At 39.3% G+C, this 23,789-nt stretch overlaps 1 protein-coding gene across 4 annotated transcripts in view; it reads right to left on the minus strand.

Annotated features, from left to right (window-relative positions):
* SPTB (spectrin beta, erythrocytic) overlaps positions 1 to 23,789 on the minus strand; it is a 170,646-nt gene that overhangs the window by 111,768 nt on the left and 35,089 nt on the right. The gene's annotated exons all lie outside the window — the stretch shown is intronic.

The raw sequence follows: 23,789 nt of genomic DNA on the forward strand, positions 1-23,789 counted from the left end.
TTGACCTCCAAGGAGAAGGGCCGATGTATGATTATATGAGTGCAGGATTGCTGCTTTGCATTATAAAATCAAAAAACAGCAGGAAAACATGAGGCATATACAAACATTTCTGCGCATTTTTTCCATTTTGACAAATGTTCAATAAAACGTCAGACTCAATGTCCCTGGAGCACAGGATTTTATTGTTATTCTAAACAGTTGTCAACCCTTCCTGGAAGTTAAATTCCCTCCACACCGCCTGACAACCATCAATACAATTAGTATGAAGGCTTTTCCACACTGGCTCCTGAAGCCTCCCTTTTATCTCAATGCATTTTGAATCCAGACAAACAGCATTAAGTACCAACTCCCATTTTATGCTGGCTCAAATAAAACCAGTTTCCAGATTTATTCTTCTTTCAATAACAATAAAACACATTATTTTGCTAAGCTGAACACTGCAGGGTTCACAACTGGTTTGTCATCTTTTAATAAAGACTGACCAAAACTACCAAATAGCAAAATGCTCACATTCACAGGAAGATTTGTACTAGTTTTGAAGTATAAATAAATCTACATTTTGTACTAGGTGTTTGGAATCTAGTTCAGAATGCAATTTAGTTAGTTTTTTGTGGGTTTTTTGGGCTATGTGGCCATGTTCTAGAAGAGTTTCTTCCTGACATTTCACCAGCATCTGTGGCTGGCATCTTCATGGAACACTTTGAAAAGCAAGCCCTGGAAACAGCACTGAAAAAGTCCACAACTTGGTTCCGATACATGGATGACACTTTCACCATTTGGAGCCATGGAGAAGATCTGGCTGGCAACATCCACCCCAACATCCAATTCACTATGGAAAAAGAAAAGGAAGGAACACTGCCATTCCTGGATGTCCTAGTCATCCACAAACCGAACCAACGTTTGGGTCACACAGTATACCGAAAACCCACACATACAGACCAATACCTGCACAAGAACTCCAACCATCACCCAGGACAAAAAAGAAGCACAATCAAAACACTGGTAGACTGAGCAAAACGCATCTGTGAACCCCACGATTTGGAAGATGAACTGAAGCACTTGGACCGGGCTCTACAGGCTAATGGTTATTCCAGCTCAGACATCAGAAGGGCTGCCAGGCCCAGGAAAACCCAAAGGAGTGAAGACAAGCAGCCACCCAAAAGGAAGGTATTTTTACCATACATCAAAGGAGTCACATAGGCAAAGTGGTGAGGAAGCACAACCTTCAAATGGTTTACAAACCGACAAAGGAAATCCAGCAAATGCTTCGCTCAGCCAAGGACCAAAGAGACCCTCTCACAGCCGCAGGAGTTTACCGCATACCATGCAGCTGCGGACAAGTCTATATAGGGACCACCAAATGCAGTGTACAAACCAGAATCAAGGAACACGAGAGTCATTGCAGACTGGGCCAGCCAGAAAAATCAGCAGTAGCAGAACATGCCACAAACCATCCTGGGCACAAACCATCCTGTTTGAAAACACTGAAGTTCTGGACCATGCCAACCACTACCATGTCAGGATGCACAGGGAAGCCACTGAAATCCACAAACACCTGGACAATTTCAACAGGAAATAGGAAACCCTTAAAGTAAACAAGGTTTGGCTACCATTCCTGAAAGATAGCAAGATAAAGACTCAACAAATGCAAATGGGAAATCTCCCAGCAGACATTGAGCACTAATCAAGCAGACACTAATCCTCTTTTGCAGACCCTCCCGCCCTGAGGCTTACCATTCGCAACAGAACAATACACATGCAAATCATTCCTTCCTTTCCAGGTCACACAATAAATATACCCAACTCCTTTCCAGGCAAGCATTCTCTGAAGATGCCAGCCACAGATGCTGGCGAAACGTCAGGAAGAAACTCTTCTAGAACATGGCCACATAGTCCGAAAAACCCACAAAAAACTATGGATGCCGGCCATTAAAGCCTTTGACTTCGCAATTGAGTTAGTTCAGCACTTGATACTAGCAGTTCACTTGGTTCATATCCAAAGTGAAGCCTCATTTCAGTTCACTTTCTGATGCTTTAAATGTCTTCTCCATTTCCTATGATGCGGAAATCAGTAAGTGATAACCCCCATCCCATCACAAACTGGATAGAATTTGCAGGTAAAGTAGACCCTTCTGATGGTATGATGTCTGGTAGTTCCATACAAACAAATGCAGGGGGTGGGTGGGATTGTTTCAGGAATCTATAAAGTCTGTAGGTCTCGGTTTTTTCTTGCTTTCTCCTTTTAAAGAGATGTTATAGATTTTCTTACTTAGGTAAAGTAAGATAAAGACCTGCTTAAAAGGACAAATACAGTTGCTGTTTTCTGCTTCTCTGCAAAGACAAATGTATTTAACCACTGTTAAGACATTATACGAGGCATAAGTCCAAAGATTCCACAGGTGGCATTGCCTTCCCAGACCCTCTGCTGAACAGCATGTTTTTCAAAGGTTAATTGTTGTTCTAGAAGAGGAACAATAATGTCCATTCCATGATAACCTACCAACTTCTTTAATCAGTGGGAGGTACTTCTCAAAGTAATGGAGAAACAGAATCACCACCAGCAACCAATTATTAAAGCCACTACATCACGCATTTTAAACCAATCCCATAGGATCAAAGTGTCAGTATCAAATATGATCATTCGTATGGATAACAAAATGTAACAAATGTAACAAAATAATTTTATCATATACATGGAAGCAATTTGAAAGATGGGATCAGTTTTTCATCTTGTACATGGGTTTTACAAGGTTTTGTACTGTTGTCTTCAGCTGCCAGGAACATGATATACATGTTACTGTGTACCAAAGCTGATCTTCCTCAATTTCATAGGAGAAGATGCTGGACCTGAAAAAGAGAGAAGGGCAGGTTGTGTCAGTGCACAGATGACCACTCAAAAAAGAAGCAACCTCTTTTTCTTTGTGGTCTGTGTGCTTCACACAAATACGTGATTAGTAAGGCAAGACAATGATGATAGGGCGTATCAAGCCACAATTTAGGACAAAACTGCCCTCCTTAAGAGAGCATCTGCATATGTTCAAGAGTCTATGCAGCTGTATTTCACAGAACGTGGCCACTGTTAAAGATCCCGATTAAGGAGCAAAGACACCAATGACTCTTAGCGAAACAAATTAAAAGCTTTATTATAGCAACTCTATTCTAAAGATAGGAAAGTTACTCAGCGTGCTAATGTAATCTAGCTACATTCTAGGGAAGAGCTGAAAGAGGAAGAGGTGGAAACATCCCTAAAAGTATCACTTTACATCACAGAGGGAGCAGCATAGGTTGACAAACACGAAGGACACTTTAGGTCAATCAGGACTTTATGACATAGGGCTTTCAAAGGACCATAAAAGTTCAATAATAGCATATTTGGCAATACAGTGAGTCCTTGTTATCCACGGGGTTTGGTTCCAGGATCTCCCATGGATAACAAAATCTGTGGATGCTCGTCCCATTAAATATAATGGCAAAGCAAAATGGGTGTCCCCTCTATAAAATGGCAAAATCAAGGCTTGCTATTTGGAATTTATACTTTTTTTTTTTTAATATTTTCAAGCTGTAGGTGCTTGAATCCGTGGATAAAAAATCCATGGATAAGGAGGGCCAACTGTACCTATTGTTCTTTTCCCTCTCATTGATGCCTTGTCTTCCAATCAAGGTTAGCCTGCTTCTTGCCACAGATGGGGAAATCCATCAATAAGCTCCTAATTGCGGTGGTATAATGCTAGTCCACAGGTGTAGCAAATTATCTGGCAGACTGCATGGTCTTAAAGAGTGGCTAATATACCATTTTCCAATTTTTCTGGATATTTCTAAGGGGTGGGGGTGGTTTCTCAAACAAACCAAAAATGTTTGATTGAGGTCCCTGTATAATCAGTGGCTGGAAGGAGATATCAGAAGCCAATTTTCTAATAAATGGAATACTTTGATGCTTCAAGTCCTGAGAAAAAATGTCACAACATCCATACACACTGAGCCAATCAATAGGCTGAATAGTAACATCTTAGACTGATACATCCATTAAGCCACTATAAAGTGAATAAATTTTCAGTGCTATGGACAAGTGGCAATGTGAACTTAAGCATCCAACATGTTCATGACTACAAACCAATCATTTAATTGAAACAAAACAAGAATTGACTCTGGTGCGACCATTTCAAATTTTCTTGGCATACTGTAGCAGTTGGTGCCTCAAAGATCAAGAATGGGATGCAGAATGCCATCCTTTTTTGGAACTATGAAATAAGAGGGGAAATATCCTATGAGCTCGCAACAATATAGTATATATTATGTGGCATTCTTCTGCAATAAAATCTTTATTTCCTTTCTCAGAACCTAGGTCAGTGGTGTTGAACACTAAACTCCTACATGGGGAAATGAGTTAAACTCTACAGCATAGCCTAGCAAAGAATGGTTAACACCCAGATATTGCTGGTGATGTTGTCCCAAGTGTTGAGTTAGTGAGACAGACATGGTACATAATCAGCCAAGGGGCTGATTATGGCCTCTATAATGGGAACTCCATGTGCAGGGGAGTCAAAGGCAATGTCTAGCTCTTCCTTTTTTGAAGAAGAATGATAGTGAAAATGCTTTAAAGGAAACCTCTGCTGTGAGGAAGATTAAGAATAGTTTTTTGTGGGTTTTCTCGGGCTATGTGGCCATGTTCTAGAAGAGTTTCTTCCTGACGTTTCGCCAGCCTCTGTGGCTAGCATCTTCAGAGAATGCTTGCCTAGAAAGGACTTGGGTGTATATATTGTTTGACCTGGAAAGGCAGGAGTGATTTGCATGTGTATTGTTTTGTTGCTAATGGCAGTCCTCAGGGCGGGAGGGTCTGTAAAAGAGGATTAGTGTCTGTTTGATAGTGCCAAGGATTCCTATTAGATATGAACAAAAGTATCTTGATGATGAGAGAAAGCAGTATGGACCAAAGTAACCCAAGGATAGTGTGGAGCTGAGATTGGAGACTTGTATGCTAATTCTCTGACTCCACTTTTGGAATCTCTCCTTACTAGAGAGTTCCCTAATGGGCACTTATTATGCTGATGAAATCTTGGTCACTTCTACACTAGCAGACTCAACTGCTACCAAAGTTGAATTAGTTGTTTTGGGAATGCAATCAAGCCTTTCACAATTGCCATAGCAAGCTGTCATAACAAAACAGGGTGGGTAAATAATAACTGTGTCACAATTACCTTTGCAGAATCAGGTAATGGTAAGTTGTTTCTTAGGTCTTTGGCTATCTTTCCCTTTATAGTTATCCTTCTTTCTTTCTTTTTCCCCCCCAGAATTTGAAGCCTCATTAAAAGGGATCTGCCCAGTATTACTGTCATATTTTGCCAGTGTTATATTGTGCCAGTGTTATATTGTAGGCCTTTCACAACTGGTATCACAAGTGATCTTGTACCCTCTTCTATCAAAGATTTTGCAACCAAAGCCAATACCATCCTGGATTACTTCAATACCAATTGTCTTTTTGAAGATGACACTACAGCACCTGACAGTGAGGTATCCCACCATCTAATGAGGTAATTTCTTTTGAGATTGCTGGAGTTATACAGAAGGAACTGTAAGCAGTATCAATTATCTTCATCAGAGAATATTTCCAGAGGTGAAGGTGGAGACAAAATACTGTAGTCTATTCCTGAGTCCCTGTGAGATAAACTTTATGCTGACTGCACAATGAAGTCTTCACCTAAACAGAAGAAACACCCCCAAGTCTCCTTCACCTAAAGTAGCAATATTACTCCTACTAGAAGCATATTTTTAAAATAACATCTTAGAGACCATACAAAAAGGGGAGGAAAAGGAACTGAAGCCCTGAAAAGAGGTGTTTTTTTTTTAAAAAAGACTACAGTACATAAAACAGAAAAGGGAACATATTAGGGAAGGAATCTATGAAGGGGGAAATAGAAAAGCTACTCAACAATGACAAAATAGAAGGAATCCTTGTGATGTTCCCGTTGGCATATGAAAAAGAACCGAGGAGTTAACAACTCTGCCACTGGGAAAAAGAGGGATAGGGTGTTGGGTTTTTTTGTTGGGTTTTTTTTTTGTTTTTGTTTTTGTTTTTGCTCCAGTGGCTTAATGGAAAGTGACCATTGAACTAGAACTATACCAAAAATAAATCCAATTAAACATTTATAAAAAATGCCAGACAAGATGATGAAAAGCAATACAGTAGATGATTGTAAAACAGTGAAAATGTGGACTATATTGTAGTAATAATAATAACACTAACATCAGTAAACAAAGCAATTGAAACATTGACCATATGGTTATCATAAAGCATATTTATTTATTTATTTATTTATTTATTCGTTCATTCATTCGTTCATTCAATTATTTATATTCTACCCTATTCCATAACATCTCAGGGTAATGTACAAGTAGAATCGATTTAAGTAGTAAAACAATGTAAAACAATAAAAATAATTTGAACAGACAAGAGACATACTAAACACTAAGGTTTGCTGGAAGGTGCTCTGTTCTGTGTGGAGATGTAGAAAAAAGCATTCTCAGTTGTGGGGTCCCTTCCCCTTGGAGGCTTGATAGTGCCAACACTGGCTTTATTTTAGTACCAGGTAAAAACATAGCTGTTTATTAAAGTATGTCAGGGCTTATTGATTTATTGAAAAAAATCTTTATTCTCATAGTTTTAAACCGTTTTTAACCTAAACTTGTTTTTAGTTTGTTAAATTGTTACACAATAATTATATAGCAGAAGATGTGATCAGATTTTCTGTCTCCCTAGACTCTCCTTCTATATCATCTTGAGAAAGCAAGATGAAGACTCACTCTAACATCATCGTCTTTCTTCCCCTGTATATTTTACTATCTTTGCCTCATGAAGAAGCTAATGCAGTGGTTCTCAAAACTTTTTACCCTTGTGATCCTTTTTACATCTACATGCAGATATCGCATTCCCCTTCCCCACTGGACATAGTATATGAATAAAAATATTTTGTTTGTTCAGTGTGCATATTTTCATATATACATATATATTCACATTTTAACATTTTATAAGGAAATAACATTGTCCAAATTAGAACAATTTTATTTAAATAATTTCAATACTTTGCCATTGCCTTCCTCTTAATATAGCCCTATATTACCTGGTGTTCCCTGATGGTCCCAATTGCAAATACTAACCAGGCCTGACACTACTTACTGTAGTTTCCAAGCTTAGATGGAATCAGGTGCCTTCGGGGTATTTAGGTCTCGACATGGTTACCATCACATCAGCTTCTCAGAGATGTCATAGTAAGACCAACCTTGACTGACATGAATTAAAAAATAAAAGTACTGTACTGTATTTAGGTGTGTCACAATAAAAAGGAATGAAACACTTTTGTACCCAACAAGGGCCAGTTTGTTTTCATTTACTTATTTTGATTGTGGCACACAAAATTATTGTCCACCCTCACAATACTGAGCATTTTATGTACATCTATGTACACTAGGAGGTAATATCAATAAAATCCAATTCCACGCTGTAAGACAACAAAATGTGGACAAGTCAAATAATGGTTAATATTTCTGCAAGGCACCATAAATTTGATTTAAAATAAAAATATGTCTGATCTATGATGAGCTATAACATTGATACATAAAAAGAATGACAAAACAATAAAATATACATAAAATATTTTTAAAATTAAGTATTTAAAAGATCAGGAAGTGTTTGGTTTGAGCACAGAACTTTGACTCTGGAGACTAGGGTTCGGATGGAAATCTACTGGGTGGCCTTGGGCATGTCACACTCTCTTACCCTCAGAGGAAAGCAAAAACAAACTGCCTCTGAACATATCTTATAAAGAAAAAAACCTTAGGGTCACCTTAAATTAGAAATGACTCGAAGGCACAGAACATCAGTTTTAAAGATCATTTATTGACTATGTTTATTCTTCATTATTTCATGCCCAAGAACTGGTCATTACACCATACTGGTTCTCTCTGTAATCATATGACTATTTTAATATGCTAATTTTAAGCATGAGAATCTTGGTTACTGCTGAAATATGAAATAGAAAATTAAAACGTTATTCTTAAAACAACACAAAGAGAAAAATAGTTTTGATAGGGGACCTGTACCATTCCAGGTCTAATTTCTATATACTTCAGTGTAATAAATTATTCCACAACAAATTTCTATATGTGGTATCCGAAAAATGGTTGTAAAACTTTGCTTCTCTTTATCAGTTTTGATCTGACAGATTCAATGAGACACTTCTTTCTTCCTATACCTTCCATTCTTTTTCTTGTTAACTGCCTCAAGTCGGCCCTGCTCATGGAAACCCTGTGGAGGAGACACCTCATGACTCCCTATCCTCCACTGATCTGCTCACTCCCTGCAAACCCATGCCTGTGACTCCCCTAATTGAGTCCATCCATCTTGCTTGTGGTCTTCTTCTCCTTCTCCCTTTCCTAGTATTATGGTTTCTAATAGTGATCCATGTCTTCTCATTATGTGGCCAAAGTACAACAGCCTCAATTTGATCGTCTTGGCCTCCAAAGAGAGCTCTGGCGTGATCTGTTCGACCCATTTATTTGACTTTTGAGCTGTCCATGGTATCCTAAGCACTCTTCTACAACACCACATCTCAAATGTGTTGATTTTCTTTCTCTCTGCTTCCTTCATTATCCAGCTCTCGCATCCGTACGTGGTGATGGGGAATATTGCCTGGACGATTCTGACTTTAGTGCTCTGTTGCATATCTTTGCTCTTCAGGATCTTTTTTAGTTCTTTCATAGTTACTCTACCCATTCCTAGTCTTCTTATTTCTTGACTACAGTATCCACTCTGGTCAATGTTTGATCCTAGATATGGGAATTCTTTTACTATTTCAATTTCCACATTGTCCAGATTGAATTTCTGTATTTCGTCTGTGGTCAATACAGTATTTTTGTTTTCTTTATGTTCGAGATTGACCCTGCCTTTGTGCTTTCATCTTTGACCTTCCTCAGTAACTGTTCCAAGTCTGTGATGACTTCTGCCGGTATTATTGTGTTATCCAAATACCTTAGGTTGTTGATGTTCCTTCCTCCTATCTTCACTCTTCCTTCTTCTGATCATAACTCTGCTTTTCTTATGATGTTTTCAGCATATAAGTTGAACAAACAGAGTGACTGTATGCAGCCTTGCCTGACCCCTTTACCAATTGGACATCACACCCCCATGTCCTTGAGTGCGTTCCATAACTTGTCATAATCTATACAGTCAAATGTTTTGCTATAGTCTATGAAGCACATGATTATTTATTTCTGAAGCTCCTTGGTGTACTCCATTAATCATCTCATGTTTGTGATGTGGGCCCTGGTGCCTCTTCCTTTTCTGAATCCTGCTTGCACCTCTGGAATTTCTCTCTCCATGTATGGCTGGAGTATATGTTGCAGAATTTTGTGCAATATTTTGCTTGCATGTGAGATTCATGCTATGGTCCTATAGTTGCTGCATTCTTTTGTATCTCCTTTTTTGTGGATTGGGATGTATATTGAGTTTCCAGTCTGTTGGCCACCTCCTTGTTTTCCATATTTGTTGGCATATTTTAGTTAACACTAATGGTGCTCCTGTCTGTGTGCACTGAAGTAGTTCAGTTGGGATATCATCTGTTCCTGGGTATTTATTTTTCCTGATTTCTCTTATTGCAGGTTCTAGTTCCATTAGGTGGGCCAAAAAGAAAGCACTGGATACCTGAAGTACTATACAGAAAAATATTAATTAATAGGAATAAATGCATATGAAAAAAAATCTCTGAAAAATATTTCACAGCCTTGGTATGCAATAACTGAGATGGGCAGAATAATTGTATGCATATCTACTTAGTTCCCTCACATTTAATATGACTTATTTTCAGGTAAATTGGATGGATCAAGCCTTTAAGTTACATGTAGATCCCAATAACTGTAAAAAAGAATAGTTCTGATTATCTTAACTGCAATCTGTTCCAAGGCAAACTAAATACAGCTAGTGTATATAGGACCACAAGCTAATATAACGGGACTGCCAGATTTTTCTGACCATGAAGTAAAAAACATCCTTTTTTCATATTGTTTTGTATTCAGTTTCTAAAACTTTTGATGAATGAACAGTTTCTTAATTTAAAAAATATTTAAAAACACAGCCCAGAGATAATGGGAGAATTCACTTCCTACCAGTCTAGTTTACAGCCATCTCTCCCTTACACCAGTATAAAAAGGACTGTCTTGTGCATCATACTGAGAATAATCTTTATCTGTTAGGCAGCAGGGTTGCACTGCACCCTATCTTACTGGTGCACCTTATGAAAATGCCTAATCAGAAACTCCTGACTAGTAGTTGGTTCGCCACAAGTAATATAAGTAATCAAGCCTTGTAAGTATACCAGCAGACAACTGTTTTATGTGAACAAATCCTGAAAGCCATACTGTAAAATGAAAAATCCTCTTTTTTAAAAGAGCAGTTTAAGCACTTACAAATCCACACATTTTTAAAAAGACATAGAAATGGTAAAATAAGGCTCCTGACTTTAGTTCCACAGTAAAACCATAAAAGATGTTGAACAATCTTATACACAGTACAATTATGGCTTCATTTTCATCTATGCCATTATCTTCTGGTCTCAATTTTCCTCCTATGCAGATTGAGTCAGCAAGTGGTATTTGGGCACTAGCTGTGTACTGAGCCCTTACTTCCTTAAAATACTTAGGGAGGGAATGGCACCATATAATAGTGATGGATTGCATATGGAAGGAATAAGTTTGATAAATGAATGATGCAGTTAAGAAGAAGGAAAAGCATAGAGATGAGACAGGAGGCCTGGAGATGTGTCAACAGTGTAACAGAGAAACACACAAGCTACAGAGAAAAATGAGAGTTGGGAAGTCCTAAAGTGGCACATATATGTACACAGGAATGGCTATGAAATAGGGAGGGGTTCTGTTTCAGATTAATTCATTACATGTTTATCATTTATAAGCAGAGCAGAGCAAGTATGCAGGGATGCTCTGATAGCATTTGAACTTAGCCAGTTTCAATTTCACTTCAAAATGATATGGCCTTGCTGCTTTACAAGCTTTATAAGTGATTAGTTACTGTTAAAATTCAAATTTTAAAATGTAAATGTAAAAGTATTTATGAAAAGATTTGTACAGCGCTGATTAAAGAATTAGTGTTGCACCCACAGAGAAACATGCTGAAGGCTCAATGCTAAGTTTGTGAATGGTAAAACAGCTGCCATTCAGTCAAGACTTGATCCTAGATGGATGTGCTGACCTGATTGGATGAGGTGGGACCTAAGATTCTCTGTAGAGAAAGCAAGATTTGGGGTGAAGCAGAGTTGCAACGTGTGGTAGTCTATCACACAATAACGTGAAACCCCATGATTGCGTTCGGACTGACTTCCCATTGCCCGAAATTGCTTGTGGTAGTCTATCACGCAATGTTAAACCCCATGTTTGCATTCGGATTGCCATTGGATTATACTTCCAATTTCCCTTGTCTGATAAACTCCTTTGCGTCTTCTTCCATGTATTCTTGATATTTTGAAGAGCTCACTTTCATAGCAGAAGAACAGATCCTTGCTTTTAGGTCATTTTATGCACTAATCTAACATATCTGAACACAAGATATTCGAGCTGCTTATTGATAACTCCAAGTTTCATTCACTTGGATGCCAGATTTGATACAAGTCAGTGCTAATGAATACAGTCGTCCCTTCTAATCCACAGAGGTTCTGTTACAGACATCATCACCACCCTGTAGATGCCAAAAACTGTGGGATCTCAAGTCCCATCATTTTAATGGCGGCAGGAATGTGTGTATGTGTGACAGCGTGGCTGCATGAATGCACCACCTTTGGAAGAAATGGGGTGGGATCATCCGCTGATCCTCAAATCCATGGATGTCAAGCCTGCAGTTTGGGCAGGTGGGTTGTATTTTTCAATCTGTGCCTCATGATAATATGAACAGGATCCTGGAAGAAGCATGCCTGAACAAGGTTGTTGTAAGACTTCTGAAAAAAACCTTCCCTGTATCCTACTATACTGGATATTTATAGGTCAGAAGAAAAATAGCATTTGCTTTATTGACTGCAGCAAAGCCTTTGACTGCATAGATCACAAAAAGCCATGATTTCTGCTTAAAGGAATAGGAGTGCCACGTCATCTGATTGTCCCCACTAGCTCTATTACTCCTTTCCAGCAAATTACAAGGAAAGTGCTTATGTGCTGAACCAGTATCTTGTAACTGTAATGGACTGGATGAGGGCAAATTGAAGTTTAATCCTCATGAGAGAGAGATGGTCCTGGTCAGTTGAAATACAACACATGAGAATAGGGATTCAACCTCTTATATAGGGTTACACGTCCCCTGAAAACTCAGGTTTACAGTTTGGGTGTACTCCTGGACTCAGCCCTGAGCCTGAGATCCAGATTTCAGCAGTGATCATGAGTGCATTTAAACAGATAAAGCTAGTATGCCAGCTATGCCTGTTTCTGGAAAAATTGGATCTATTCACAGTAACATATGCCTTGGTTACATTTGGATTATTGTAATGTGCTCTACTAGGAGCTGCTCAGAAGTGCCCAGAGACTTCAGTTTGCCCAAAGAGCTGCAGCGATAAACTGGAGCTGGCTACAAGAAGCACACGATTCCCTTGTTGCAACCTAAACTGGCTGCCAGTCTGTTTAGGTACAAATCAAAGTGCTGATGACAACATATCAAGCGCTATTTGGCTTGGGTCCAAACTCAGATGGACTGTATATGAGCCCATTATAGCTCTAAGATCATGTGGAGAGGCCCTTCTCTTCAGACAACCCCAGAGGGCTTTCTCGGTGGATGCTTCCCACCTTTGAACTCTCTAAGGAGACCAAAATGGTCCTATACTTGCTCTTCTTCCAGCAGCAAGTAAAGACATTTTTATGCCCTCAGGCTTTTGGAAACTAACTAAGGTGAACTTTTAATACTGAGTGGTGCTGTTTTTAAAGTTTGTAATTGTCTTTTAATGAATTTTAATGTTTTATATTGTTTAACATTTTAATGGTTTTTAATTTTTTATATTTATACATTTATTTAAGCTTTTGTATAGTTTTAATCTGTATTGTTTTAAATATGTTGTTACCCATCTTGAGTCTCATTATTGAGAGAGAGGCAGGGTGCAAATGAATAAAATTAATAAAATAATAATGATGATAAATAATATGCCAGAGTGTAAGTGGATCATGAGCAAATTTTGAGCAAATCTTTGATCATGAGCAAATCTGTGGAAAAATTCTTCATGTAGAAAATGAGAATGCATGAAGCAGCTGTAAGAGAAAGAGACACAAAGTTTTAAGGAAAAATGTTGATGGAATGCAAACGCTATTCATAAATATTGATGGCAGTAACTTAAGTCTCTATTATATCTCTCAATGGTCTATGATGGGGAAGGAATATCACACTCACTTAATAGATACCTGCTCCTGATTAGTTATCTTTCCTAATGAGGCTTAAGAAGTGACCTTGTTAGTTAACAGAACTCACTGCCAAAGTTGGAAAATTACTAGTTAAGTTTAACTAATTATGTACTAGCTCATTTCTCCTTTCCCTCACAAAGCTTAGCAAATAATTTTTCTGATTAACAGCACTTCCTGTTCCTGTAATGCAATTAATAAGAGATTATGGTCTCAAGATGAGGATGACAGTTGGATGGCACAGAGGTTTATGGAAATATGAGGTGACAAGAATAGAACATGAAACCTCTGACTACTACATACAAAACATATGCTCTGGTACTGGTTTTTGTAACCCATTCTTCTTGATCCTAAGTGAGTGGACTGGGAAGGTAGTTAATAATGCAGAAAAACAGTCCTCCATAACCCAAGATCCACTTAGTTTAGATGATGAATTTCCCTTGATTCACAGCTGATCTTTGTAGTCACTTAGTGCTGCAACATTACCCCTCATGAAAAACCATAGAGTATTCATTAGCCCTAGTTGGAAAGCAAGGAATGGAAGGATTCTGGACATCAACGCACCTTACTTGTTCATAGAATCATAGGATCATAGAGTTGGAAGAGACCACAAGGGCCATCCAGTCCAACCCCCTGCCATGCAGGAACTGTCAATCAAAGCATCCCCAACAGATGGCCATCCAGCCTCTGTTTAAAGACCTCCAAAGAAGGAGACTCCACTACACTCCGAGGGACTTTTTTCCACTGTCGAACAGTCCTTACTGTCAGGAAGTTCCTCCTAATGTTGAAGAGGAATCTTTTTTCTTGTAGCTTGCATCCATTGCTCCGGGTCCTAGACTCTGGAGCAGCAGAAACAAGCGTGCTCCCTCCTCAATATGACATCCTTTCAAATACTTAAAGAGGGCTATCATATCACCTCTTAACCTTCTCTTCTCCAGGCTAAACATCCCCAGCTCCCTACATCGTTCCTCATAGGACATGGTTTCCAGACCCTTCATCATTTTAGTCACCCTCCTTTGGACACGCTCCAGTTTCTCATTGTCCTTTTTGAATTGTAGTGCCAAGAACTGGACACAGTATTCCAGGTGGGGCCTGACCAAAGCAGAATACAGTGGCACTATTACTTCTCTTGATCGAGACACTATACTTTTATTAATGCAGCCTAAAATTGTTTTGGCCTTTTTAGCTGCTGCATTGCACTGTTGACTCATGTTCAACTTGTGGTCTACTTGGACTCCCAGATCCCTTTCACATGTAGTCTTGTTCAGCCCAGTGTGTCCCATCCTATATCTGTGCATTTCATTTTTCTGCCCTATGTGCAGTACCTTACATTTCTCCCTTTGAAGTTAATTTTGTTAGCTTTGGCCCAGCTTTCAAGTCTATTCAGGTCGTTTTGAATTTTGATCCTGTCCTCTGGAGTATTAGCTACTCCTCCTAATTTGGTGTCATCTGCAAATTTGATAAGTATGCCCCCAATTCTGTCATCCAAGTCATTGATAAAGATGTTGAATAGCACTGGGCCCAGGACAGAGCCCTGTGGGACCCCACTGGTCACTTCTCTCCAGGATGAAAAGGAGCCATTGCTGAGCACCCTTTGGGTTCGGCCGGTCAACCAATTACAGATCCATTTAACAGTTCCTTTGTCTAGCCCACATTTTATAAGCTTGTTTGCAAGAATGTCATGGGAAACCTTGTCAAAGGCCTTACTGAAATCAAGATATACTATATCCACAGCATTCCCTTCATCTAACAAGCTGGTAATTTTATCAAAGAAAGAGATTAGGTTTGTCTGGCATGACTTGTTTCTCTGAAACACATGTTGACTCTTTGTGATTATGGAATTGCCTTCTAGATGTTCACAGACTCTTTGTTTAATGATCTACTCCAGAATCTTTCCTGGTGTTGATGTCAGACTAACTGGATGATAATTGTTTGGATCCTCTTTTTTCTGCTTATTGAAGATGGGGACAACGTTTGCCCTCCTCCAGTCTGCTGGGATTTCTCCTGTTTTCCAGGAGTTTTCAAAGATTATTGCCAATGGCTCCAATATTACATTTGCCAGTTCTTTTAATACCCTTGGATGTAGTTCATCTGGTCCTGGAGACTTATATTCATTTAGATTAAACAGGTATTCCTGTACTATCTCTTTGCTTATTCTGTGCTGAAATTTCCCTATTCTGTCCTCTGCTCCATTCTCCGCAGGTTGAGCACCCTTTTCCTTTTCTGAGAAGACTGAGGCAAAAAAGGTGTTGAGTAATTCTGCCTTTTCTCTGTCTTCTTTTAGCATTTTGCCATCTTTTCCACGCAGTGGCCCTACCATTTCCTTCTTCCTTTTGCTGCGGACATATCCAAAAAAGCCCTTTTTATTGTTCTTAACCTCTCTAGCAAGCTTGAGTTCATTCTGCGCTTCTTGATGTGGGATTTGGTGGTTATATTGCCAGTGGCCATATAATTGTGTGTGTGTGTGTGTGTGTGTTTTAGTCTTCAAATTACCCGTCAACTTATAATGAACCCATTAATTTCATAGGGGTTTTTTTTAGGCAAGAAAGACTGAAAAGTGGTTTTGCCAGTTTCTTCCTCAGATATATAGTCTACAGCACCTGCTATTTGTTGGTGGTCTCCCATTAAAGTGCTAACCAGGTCTAACACTCTTAGCTTCCATGATCAGACAGGATCTAGTACCTTTATGGTATCTACAGGTATCGACCTGGATCACTGCTTCTGAAATAAAAGTGCACAAATACTCAAAATGGCTGTTAGAAGATTGAACGTGTTGATATGCAGCAACAGTTCCATTGGTGACTACACAACATTAATGCAGAGGTCTTCACAATGTAAGTACTCCCAGTAGTTCTGGATACCTCAACAGCAAGGGCACTGATGACAAGAACATCATTCCATAAAGCTGGTTGACTGGAGGAGACCACCAGTGAAGTGAGCAATAGGCCAAGCAGAGGGAGCTTTGTCCTGCAAATTTTGATCAGGATCTAGACATGAAAAAGCCTCAAATACAATGGATTGGGGGCCCTGCATCTATGAAGTACTTTTTAAAAATAGTTCAGGTAATTATTGACTGCATGATTGGTGTCTTATGTACTTTGTCCCTATGTAAAGCTCTGCTAGAAAACTACACAAGTCAAATAGACCTGTTCCCCCTTCTACTTTAGTTTTCAAACCAGTATCATTCAACTAAGGATTCTCTTTCAAAATGATTTTGCTATTATTAGTATATCTTACCTAGGACTTGACAGGGACTGTAAGGAGAGAGCTTTTTTGCATTTTTGACAGGGCTCTGGTGAATGTTCAGTGCAGCAATTTCAAGATACTATATGCCTGAGTTTCCCACAGTGCAAAAAAGAAAAGCATTATGTAGCACAGGGTAAATGAAATTTTCAAACCACAAAACACTCAAAGAGATTCAAAGGGAAATAGTACAGCTCTGTTAATGCAACTCCTTTGATTTCATGTTCCAAATAAAAATAAAAGAGAGATAATATAAAACTGTTAGGATGACACTATTTTTGAAATTAGTCATTCTATTTTTATTTTATATTGAGAATCCAATGGCCAGCTGTTAACACATTAATATCAACACTACATTACAGAATGTGTTATAATTTTCCTTGTTAATATGAATACTGATTTCTCTCCTTTTTAAACTCTACCTTCATAATGAAATATATGTATGTGCATGTCGCCCCTCATGTCACCTTTCAACTATGGTAAACCCATGAATTTCAATAGGGTTTCCTTAGGTAAGGAATATTCAGAGGTGGTTTTTCCAGTTCCTTCCTGGCATTAGTTAGCAATCTCCTATCCAAATAATAATAATAATAATAATAATAATAATAATATTTATTATTTATAAACCGCTTTTCCAAAATTTGATCAAAGCGATGTACAACACAAAACAAAAATGTGAGACAATAAAACAAAAAGTACTAACCAGGGCTGACTCTGCTTAGTTCCTAGATCAGACAGGATCTGGTGCCTTTAGGATATTTAGGCCATTATTATTATTAATTATTATTAACCTTTATTTACATAATGAAATATATTTAGTAAAAATTAAAAGATAGTCAATGGAACGTTTTATAAACTGCTAATTGAAAAGTAGATAAGTTCAAGACTTAATATAGTAAACTGTAATTCATTTACTTCTGAATATATAAAAATAAACAGTCTTCAGAATGTTCCTGCTCATTTTTCTTAAATGTAATATGGGCCTTTCCCATAGACTGTTCTAATGGACTGAGCATGCAGAAACAGCTTAATTTTAAAGCCAGAAGAACTGAATTCTCTCCATCTGTGAAGTAACATAATAGCCTACACAATACCACAGCCAAAGAGAAATGTGAAGATAACCTGACTTTCGGTACCAATATAGTCCAAGAATCTCACATAGCCAAAGCCAATTGTTTGTAATTGTTTACAGAGAGTTAGATTTAGAACTCCAGCATTGCCCAGCACCCTGATAATAGGCTTTAATCTCTACATGCTTTCATCCAAGAGAACTTTATTTGCTAATGCATATTTCACAAAGGAATCACTTTATCTAACCACAGGCATGTACTCATTTTTAGAAGACAGCCTTCTAATGGCCAAGAAATATTCTATCAACAATCCAGTGAAGAAACAGGCACACAGTGCAACTATGTGGAATATAAGAATGCAGAACCCTGCCAGAGGGACTAATCATATTTGTCTTAAGAGAGGTCACACGAGTTTATTAATGGCCCCTCAAGAAATTCAATTCACTGTCACCTTAAACTAAGCTTGGAATGAACCATAACTTAGAAGAGTAGTTTCATTCAAAATGTAATCCTTTAAATACCAATTTTATTCATAATGGGCTGGTGAACTAGACGGGCATAATTCATTAAAATACAGACTGTAAACTTGTAGAGGATATACATCACTATGTATCCTCTATATATTCAGTCAAGACGTGGAGGGAGAAAAACTCACACAACACAAAAAACAGAGACATTGCAGACATGTCCTCAACAGCAATGGAAACACTGCTAACTAATTAGGATAGCAATGGTGTAAATATCTACATGTGACAGACAAAGAATCAGCCTCCACAGGATAAGCAGAGATTGCATCACCACATTTCCAACATCCAAGAAATACAGTGCACTAGGCAGGAGGCACCACAGTGGTACACATACTTAGTAGACTGCTCCTTCAAATCCCTATATGAGCAAAATATACCCCTCAGACAACCCCCAAAATGGAAAAGTGCCCTTTAACCCATTTGGTTGAAAAGTACCCTTTAACTAATTTTTCACCACCTTGTGCATTCTAAGAGTGTACAAAATGGAATCAGGAACATCTAGCCACATGTTGCCCTATTGTCTGAATGACAAGTCCCCTGCATAGTAATTCTGTTCTGTGACTAGGTATTGCTTTACAGCCATATACTATGTTCATGAAAATGTGAGTGGAATAGTCACTAGGAACAGCTGTTGTTGAGTGTTTCTACTCCCACTGAAACGAATAAAAGGCAAATTTCCTGAATCAGGACTGGGACTGGCGTACAATTAGGTTTATTGTGGAGACATGACCACTGACTGAAGGAGCACTGAGTTTGGCACATTGCACCTCTTCTGTGGTGCCCCCACCCCACTTACAATTCTTTTCAAATTTGTGCTGATCTTCTATAGTACAGCACAACAGATCTGCTGATGGACTATTCTATGAGCAAATCTGAGAGGTTCTGCTGGTTTAACTACCACAGAGGCACTGAAGTTGGTGTCCCACTGCTATAGTTAGGTTTGGACCACTTCCTAAAGCTTTTAAACTGGAGAACCTTCCAGACAAGAATACACTTAATAGTTCCAACTTATGTTGTATTATTTTTAAAAAGGTCTAAGATGTATTTTAACAAAGTGTGTTAGAGCAAAAGCATAGTTGAAAGTTAGGAAAGATCGGCAAATTTACTACACAACCTTGTTTTAGAGCAGTCAGCAATACTAATTAACATAGCAGAGATTTTAAAAAATGCATCTGCCGCTTACTTTTGTAACAAATTATGCAACTGATGAATGAGGCCTGTTTATAAAATGACTGGCTTACCTATTTCTATTGAATTCATTTCCCTTTTTAAAAAATTATGTTATTGTTTCTGACATCCTCAGCTCCCAGAAAATACGTTTCTAGTAAATAATTGCTCAGCTATGACCTTGCATGCTCCAGATCAACCCAATTGGGATTATCTGAAATAAGCTCTTCAAGACAGGGCAGACTTTACAACAGGTCAAGAGGCATTTCATTAAACTGGCTGGTTCTATTCAACAGTACCGTTCTGTTATATCCGCAACCACCTTTTGACTACAAATGGAGACACCTACCTCTGCCTTCCTTTCTTTAATGCAAAGAGTGCCTTCAGTATCACCCGCACAGAATTTCCAGACAGCACGCAATTCCATAAATAGCTACCAGCTCTGACCCAAGCCTCCACCACATGCAAGAGAGAGACAAAGTGGTCGGATAGTACCAGTGCAACATCAGGCTTGGCAAAGCACCAAAACATTAAAGCCCTCAAAGAGGTGATTCCTCTAGACATTTTCAGAGCTTAAGCCTGAGCACAACATTCTAGAAAATACTGATTCCTGGACTCATTAGTTTGAATTTTTTTCAAAGGAGAAGTACACGACTCTTCCACTAAAGACTTTTTTCTTGTTTCTGTAATCCTTAGTTTTTCTTTCTCACAGTAGGTAATACCATTAATTCAAAGGATTTGGCAATGCTATTGAAATACTGCTGATTTGCTCCCCCAGTTATTAAATGACCTTGCTTATACAGTGGCTTCTTCTTGTAGCCTCCTACAGGACAGCAATAGACCCAGTTATCAAAGGAAGTAACTTTTTGGCTGCCACTGAAAACTGAAATTTTACTGCATTTCCTACCTTTATCATCTTTCCCCCAGTATCCTTAGGGCCAGGAGATGCAGGGTGACCTCTGTCTGTATTGACTCTCACATAAGATCACATTAACTATCACTTTAAGCAAACATTTGAAACAAGACACAGATGTGTGTCCCTAATGCTGTCACTTTTCTTCTTTATGTTCATTTATATATATGTACATATACACATACAAACAAACATACCATCTTTGTCTGAAGAAGAAACCTGTGAACTTCAAATCCTAGTGCATTTTGGCTGGGCAAATAAATATATCACTGCAATGTCAATATTACTTATATGGTCAATACAGGTACAGTATGCCTGCATTTTCAATACAGAAAGTGACTGATAACATTCTTTTTGCTTGGATCAAAATGAAATCAGTTGGTGATACCATTTACAGTATACAAATTTCTAGGGAAGTCATTTCTATAAACAGATGTTCACTGGCTTTCCTTGACTTTCCTGTAGTCCTGAAAACCTGTTGGAAGGTCCAGTGTGTGTCCATACTGTCAGACTCACATTATTTTTTTTCCTTCAAGCAGAAAGGCTCCCCTACTAATGGATTAATAGCTCTGCAGTCCTTATAATAAACATATACAATGAAATTGGTAATATGAAAAGACTTTGTTTTCTGATGTTGTGTTATTTTACATTTGCTGTACAAAGAATTTGCTTCTCGTTTAAGAATACGCTTGAATTTTGTCCTACATTGCTCAGTATGTTCTTACCTACATATAGTAGTTTGAAATTACTTGTAATTAATTTCCCATTCATGGTGAAAATACAATGTTACAGTGTAATAGTAATAAAAGGGATAACTTAATTGATTTTGCAGTCTAACTGCAATTTGTCGGTTACTTTTATTTTTACTTTTATCAAGAAAGTAATACTGACTTCAATGAGATTTAGTCCTTGGTAAGTGTGAACAGGATTGTACATCTTAGCATGCTATGAAATAATGTTTTATTATTAAAATGCCAGATATGTTATGGTCTCAAAATATTTATGTCAAAATTCATCCAGTATTTTAATAACAGAATATCATTCTATAGCATCTTGGCAAGCATCTCTTCATGCATGAGTTCCAGTGGTAACATGATCCCAATCCCCTAGCCCTCCCTCTTTCTGCTAAAATACAAATAAAACATCATACTATATAATAACAATAGTAGTATCACACATTACACCCAGTTGCATAGAGAATGCAGCTAAAATTAGGAGCATGGAAAAATATTTACAGGAGTGGTCATAGGGAGAGACAGTGGGTAGGTGAACAGTTCAGGTTCTCATTTTGGAGGTTAGTCTGGCAAGGCTTGCCGGAAGAGATCCATCTATCGCCCTTTTAAAAGCCTCTAAAGATGTAATTTGGTGGATCTCCTCCAGCAGGTCGTTCCACATTTTCAGAGGGGTGGCTGAAAAGGTTCTCTGGGAAGTTGCCACTAGCCTGGTTTTCTTCAACTGTAGTTGGTTCCTCGCAGAAGACCTGAGAGTGCAGGAAGGATTATAGGGGGGAGAGATTCTCTCAAGTAATCTGGACCCAGGCCATGTAGGGCTTTTAGGTAATAAGCAACACCTTGTACAATGCGCCCGCGTTATACGCGGATGCACTATACGCGGCTTTCAGCATATGCTAAAAATTAGAGGGAACTGCGAGGGAGAGCACAGGGTGAAAGGGGCGGTGCCCAAGGCGTGTGTGTGCCACCACGCTGCCGTGCTGCAGCTGCATGCATGAGCCCCATTACTTTCAATGGGGCTCGAGCATACCCACTCACTTTTACTGTTGTCTTTTATTCGCTAAAAGGTAAAAGTACCAATTTAACTTTAAGTTTTAAGTTTAAAAAAATTATACATAGTAACTAAGGCCCATTACAGATGGGCCTAAAAGTGTGTGCTCCGTGCGTGCTAGGGTTAGAAAGGAGCGTCCTTTCTGGACGCTCCCAACCCTAGCATGTACGGAGCACACACAAAATGGCGGCGGCCGTTCCACACGGCCACCGCCATTACAACGTCATGACCGCGCCACCTCCAAACGAGGCGGCGCGGACATGACGTCCTTGCACCGCGCGAGGGCACTTAGAGCGCCCTTTACACGGCGTAAGAAGGAGCTCTGAAACGGAGCTCCTTCTGGAGTTTGCGTTGCTGGCGTAGCCTTCAGACAGCTGCGCCAGCGGCGCAGAGGAGAAAAGGGCCAAGCGGCCCCTTTCTCCTCCTCCCCGCTGCCGCGGGGTGTCCTTGGGGCTTGAAGCCCCAAGGACACCCCTTTCCAGGCTGCGGGGAAGCAGCCTTTTGCCGCTTCCCCGCGGCCTGGAAAGTGATGGATCAGAGCCTCGGAGGCTGCCGGTCTGGCAGCTGAGGCCCCAATACAGCGGGGAAAGAAGCGGGTGCAGGCCGCCCCAAACGGGCGGTCTGTAACCTGCCTAAGTGATGCCTAAGGGTTATTCAGACAGTGAAAATAATCCCAGTAGAATGTGGGCTGAATCTTTGTTGTTCACGTGCATTTCAAATGTGTCTGATTAAGTTGGGGGGCTGCCAAAAAAACACTTAATCTGGGATAATCGATTTCATTTTTTCCAACAAAACAACAAAACCAGAATGCATGAGTGAAATCATTTGGATAGTTGCAGTAAAAAAAAAAAAAGTCTGAATAACCCCCTGAATAACTGTACTTTACCTTTTTAAAAGCAATTTCCCAAGCTTTTCTTTATTTATGCTTTATATATGCTTTCTATATTTATGTTTAAACAAACATATGGAAACAAGTAAATGCTGATTTTCTCCCCTTCTGCTTTCATCCAGTACCAAAGGTTGAGTTTCTTGTCCGTCTCTTTATTAAAGTGATCAGAGTCATCGAAGGGCATGTCCTCAATCGCAGCCCAGGCCTGTGCAGTCAAGTCTAATGACTGGAGCCAGGCGTGTCTTTGGAGGGCCATTGAGCCGGAGAGAATCTTGGCAGCGCAATCAGTGGAGTGACATGCCATGATAATCTACTGGGGACCCAAGGCATGTGTCTCGGCCTAGATGGCCAGGACCAGGGCCCTCTTATAATCTGGGACCAACTCCAGCAGAGGTTCTAGATGTTCCATCGAGTGCTGGACATAGGCCTCCATGCAAGCCGCATAGGTGGCCACCTTCAGGTCCAGCATAGCCGAGGCATAGAACTTCTTCACCACTCCGTCAATCTTCCTATTCTTCTTATCAGCAGGAGAGGAAGAAGTCTTCGGGGTGAAGGCCAGCTGGGAGCACTTCACGATGGCCAAGTTCAGCTTGGGATGCTTGAACAACCACAAGGGGGAGATCCAGTACAGATTCTCAATCTTCCTTGAGGTGTAGGCGATTGTGGCTGGGGTCACTCAAGAGCACTTAGTGATCTTTTCCAGCGATGGGAGGTATCTGATGGAAGGAGGAGTTGAACGTTCCTGCAGACCTCCTCTCAATCGAGTC

This window comes from Sceloporus occidentalis, unplaced genomic scaffold (genome assembly GCF_023333645.1).
Source record: "Sceloporus occidentalis isolate IW3139 unplaced genomic scaffold, rSceOcc1.0.p SCAF_4, whole genome shotgun sequence".
In the NCBI taxonomy this organism is placed as follows: domain Eukaryota; kingdom Metazoa; phylum Chordata; class Lepidosauria; order Squamata; family Phrynosomatidae; genus Sceloporus; species Sceloporus occidentalis.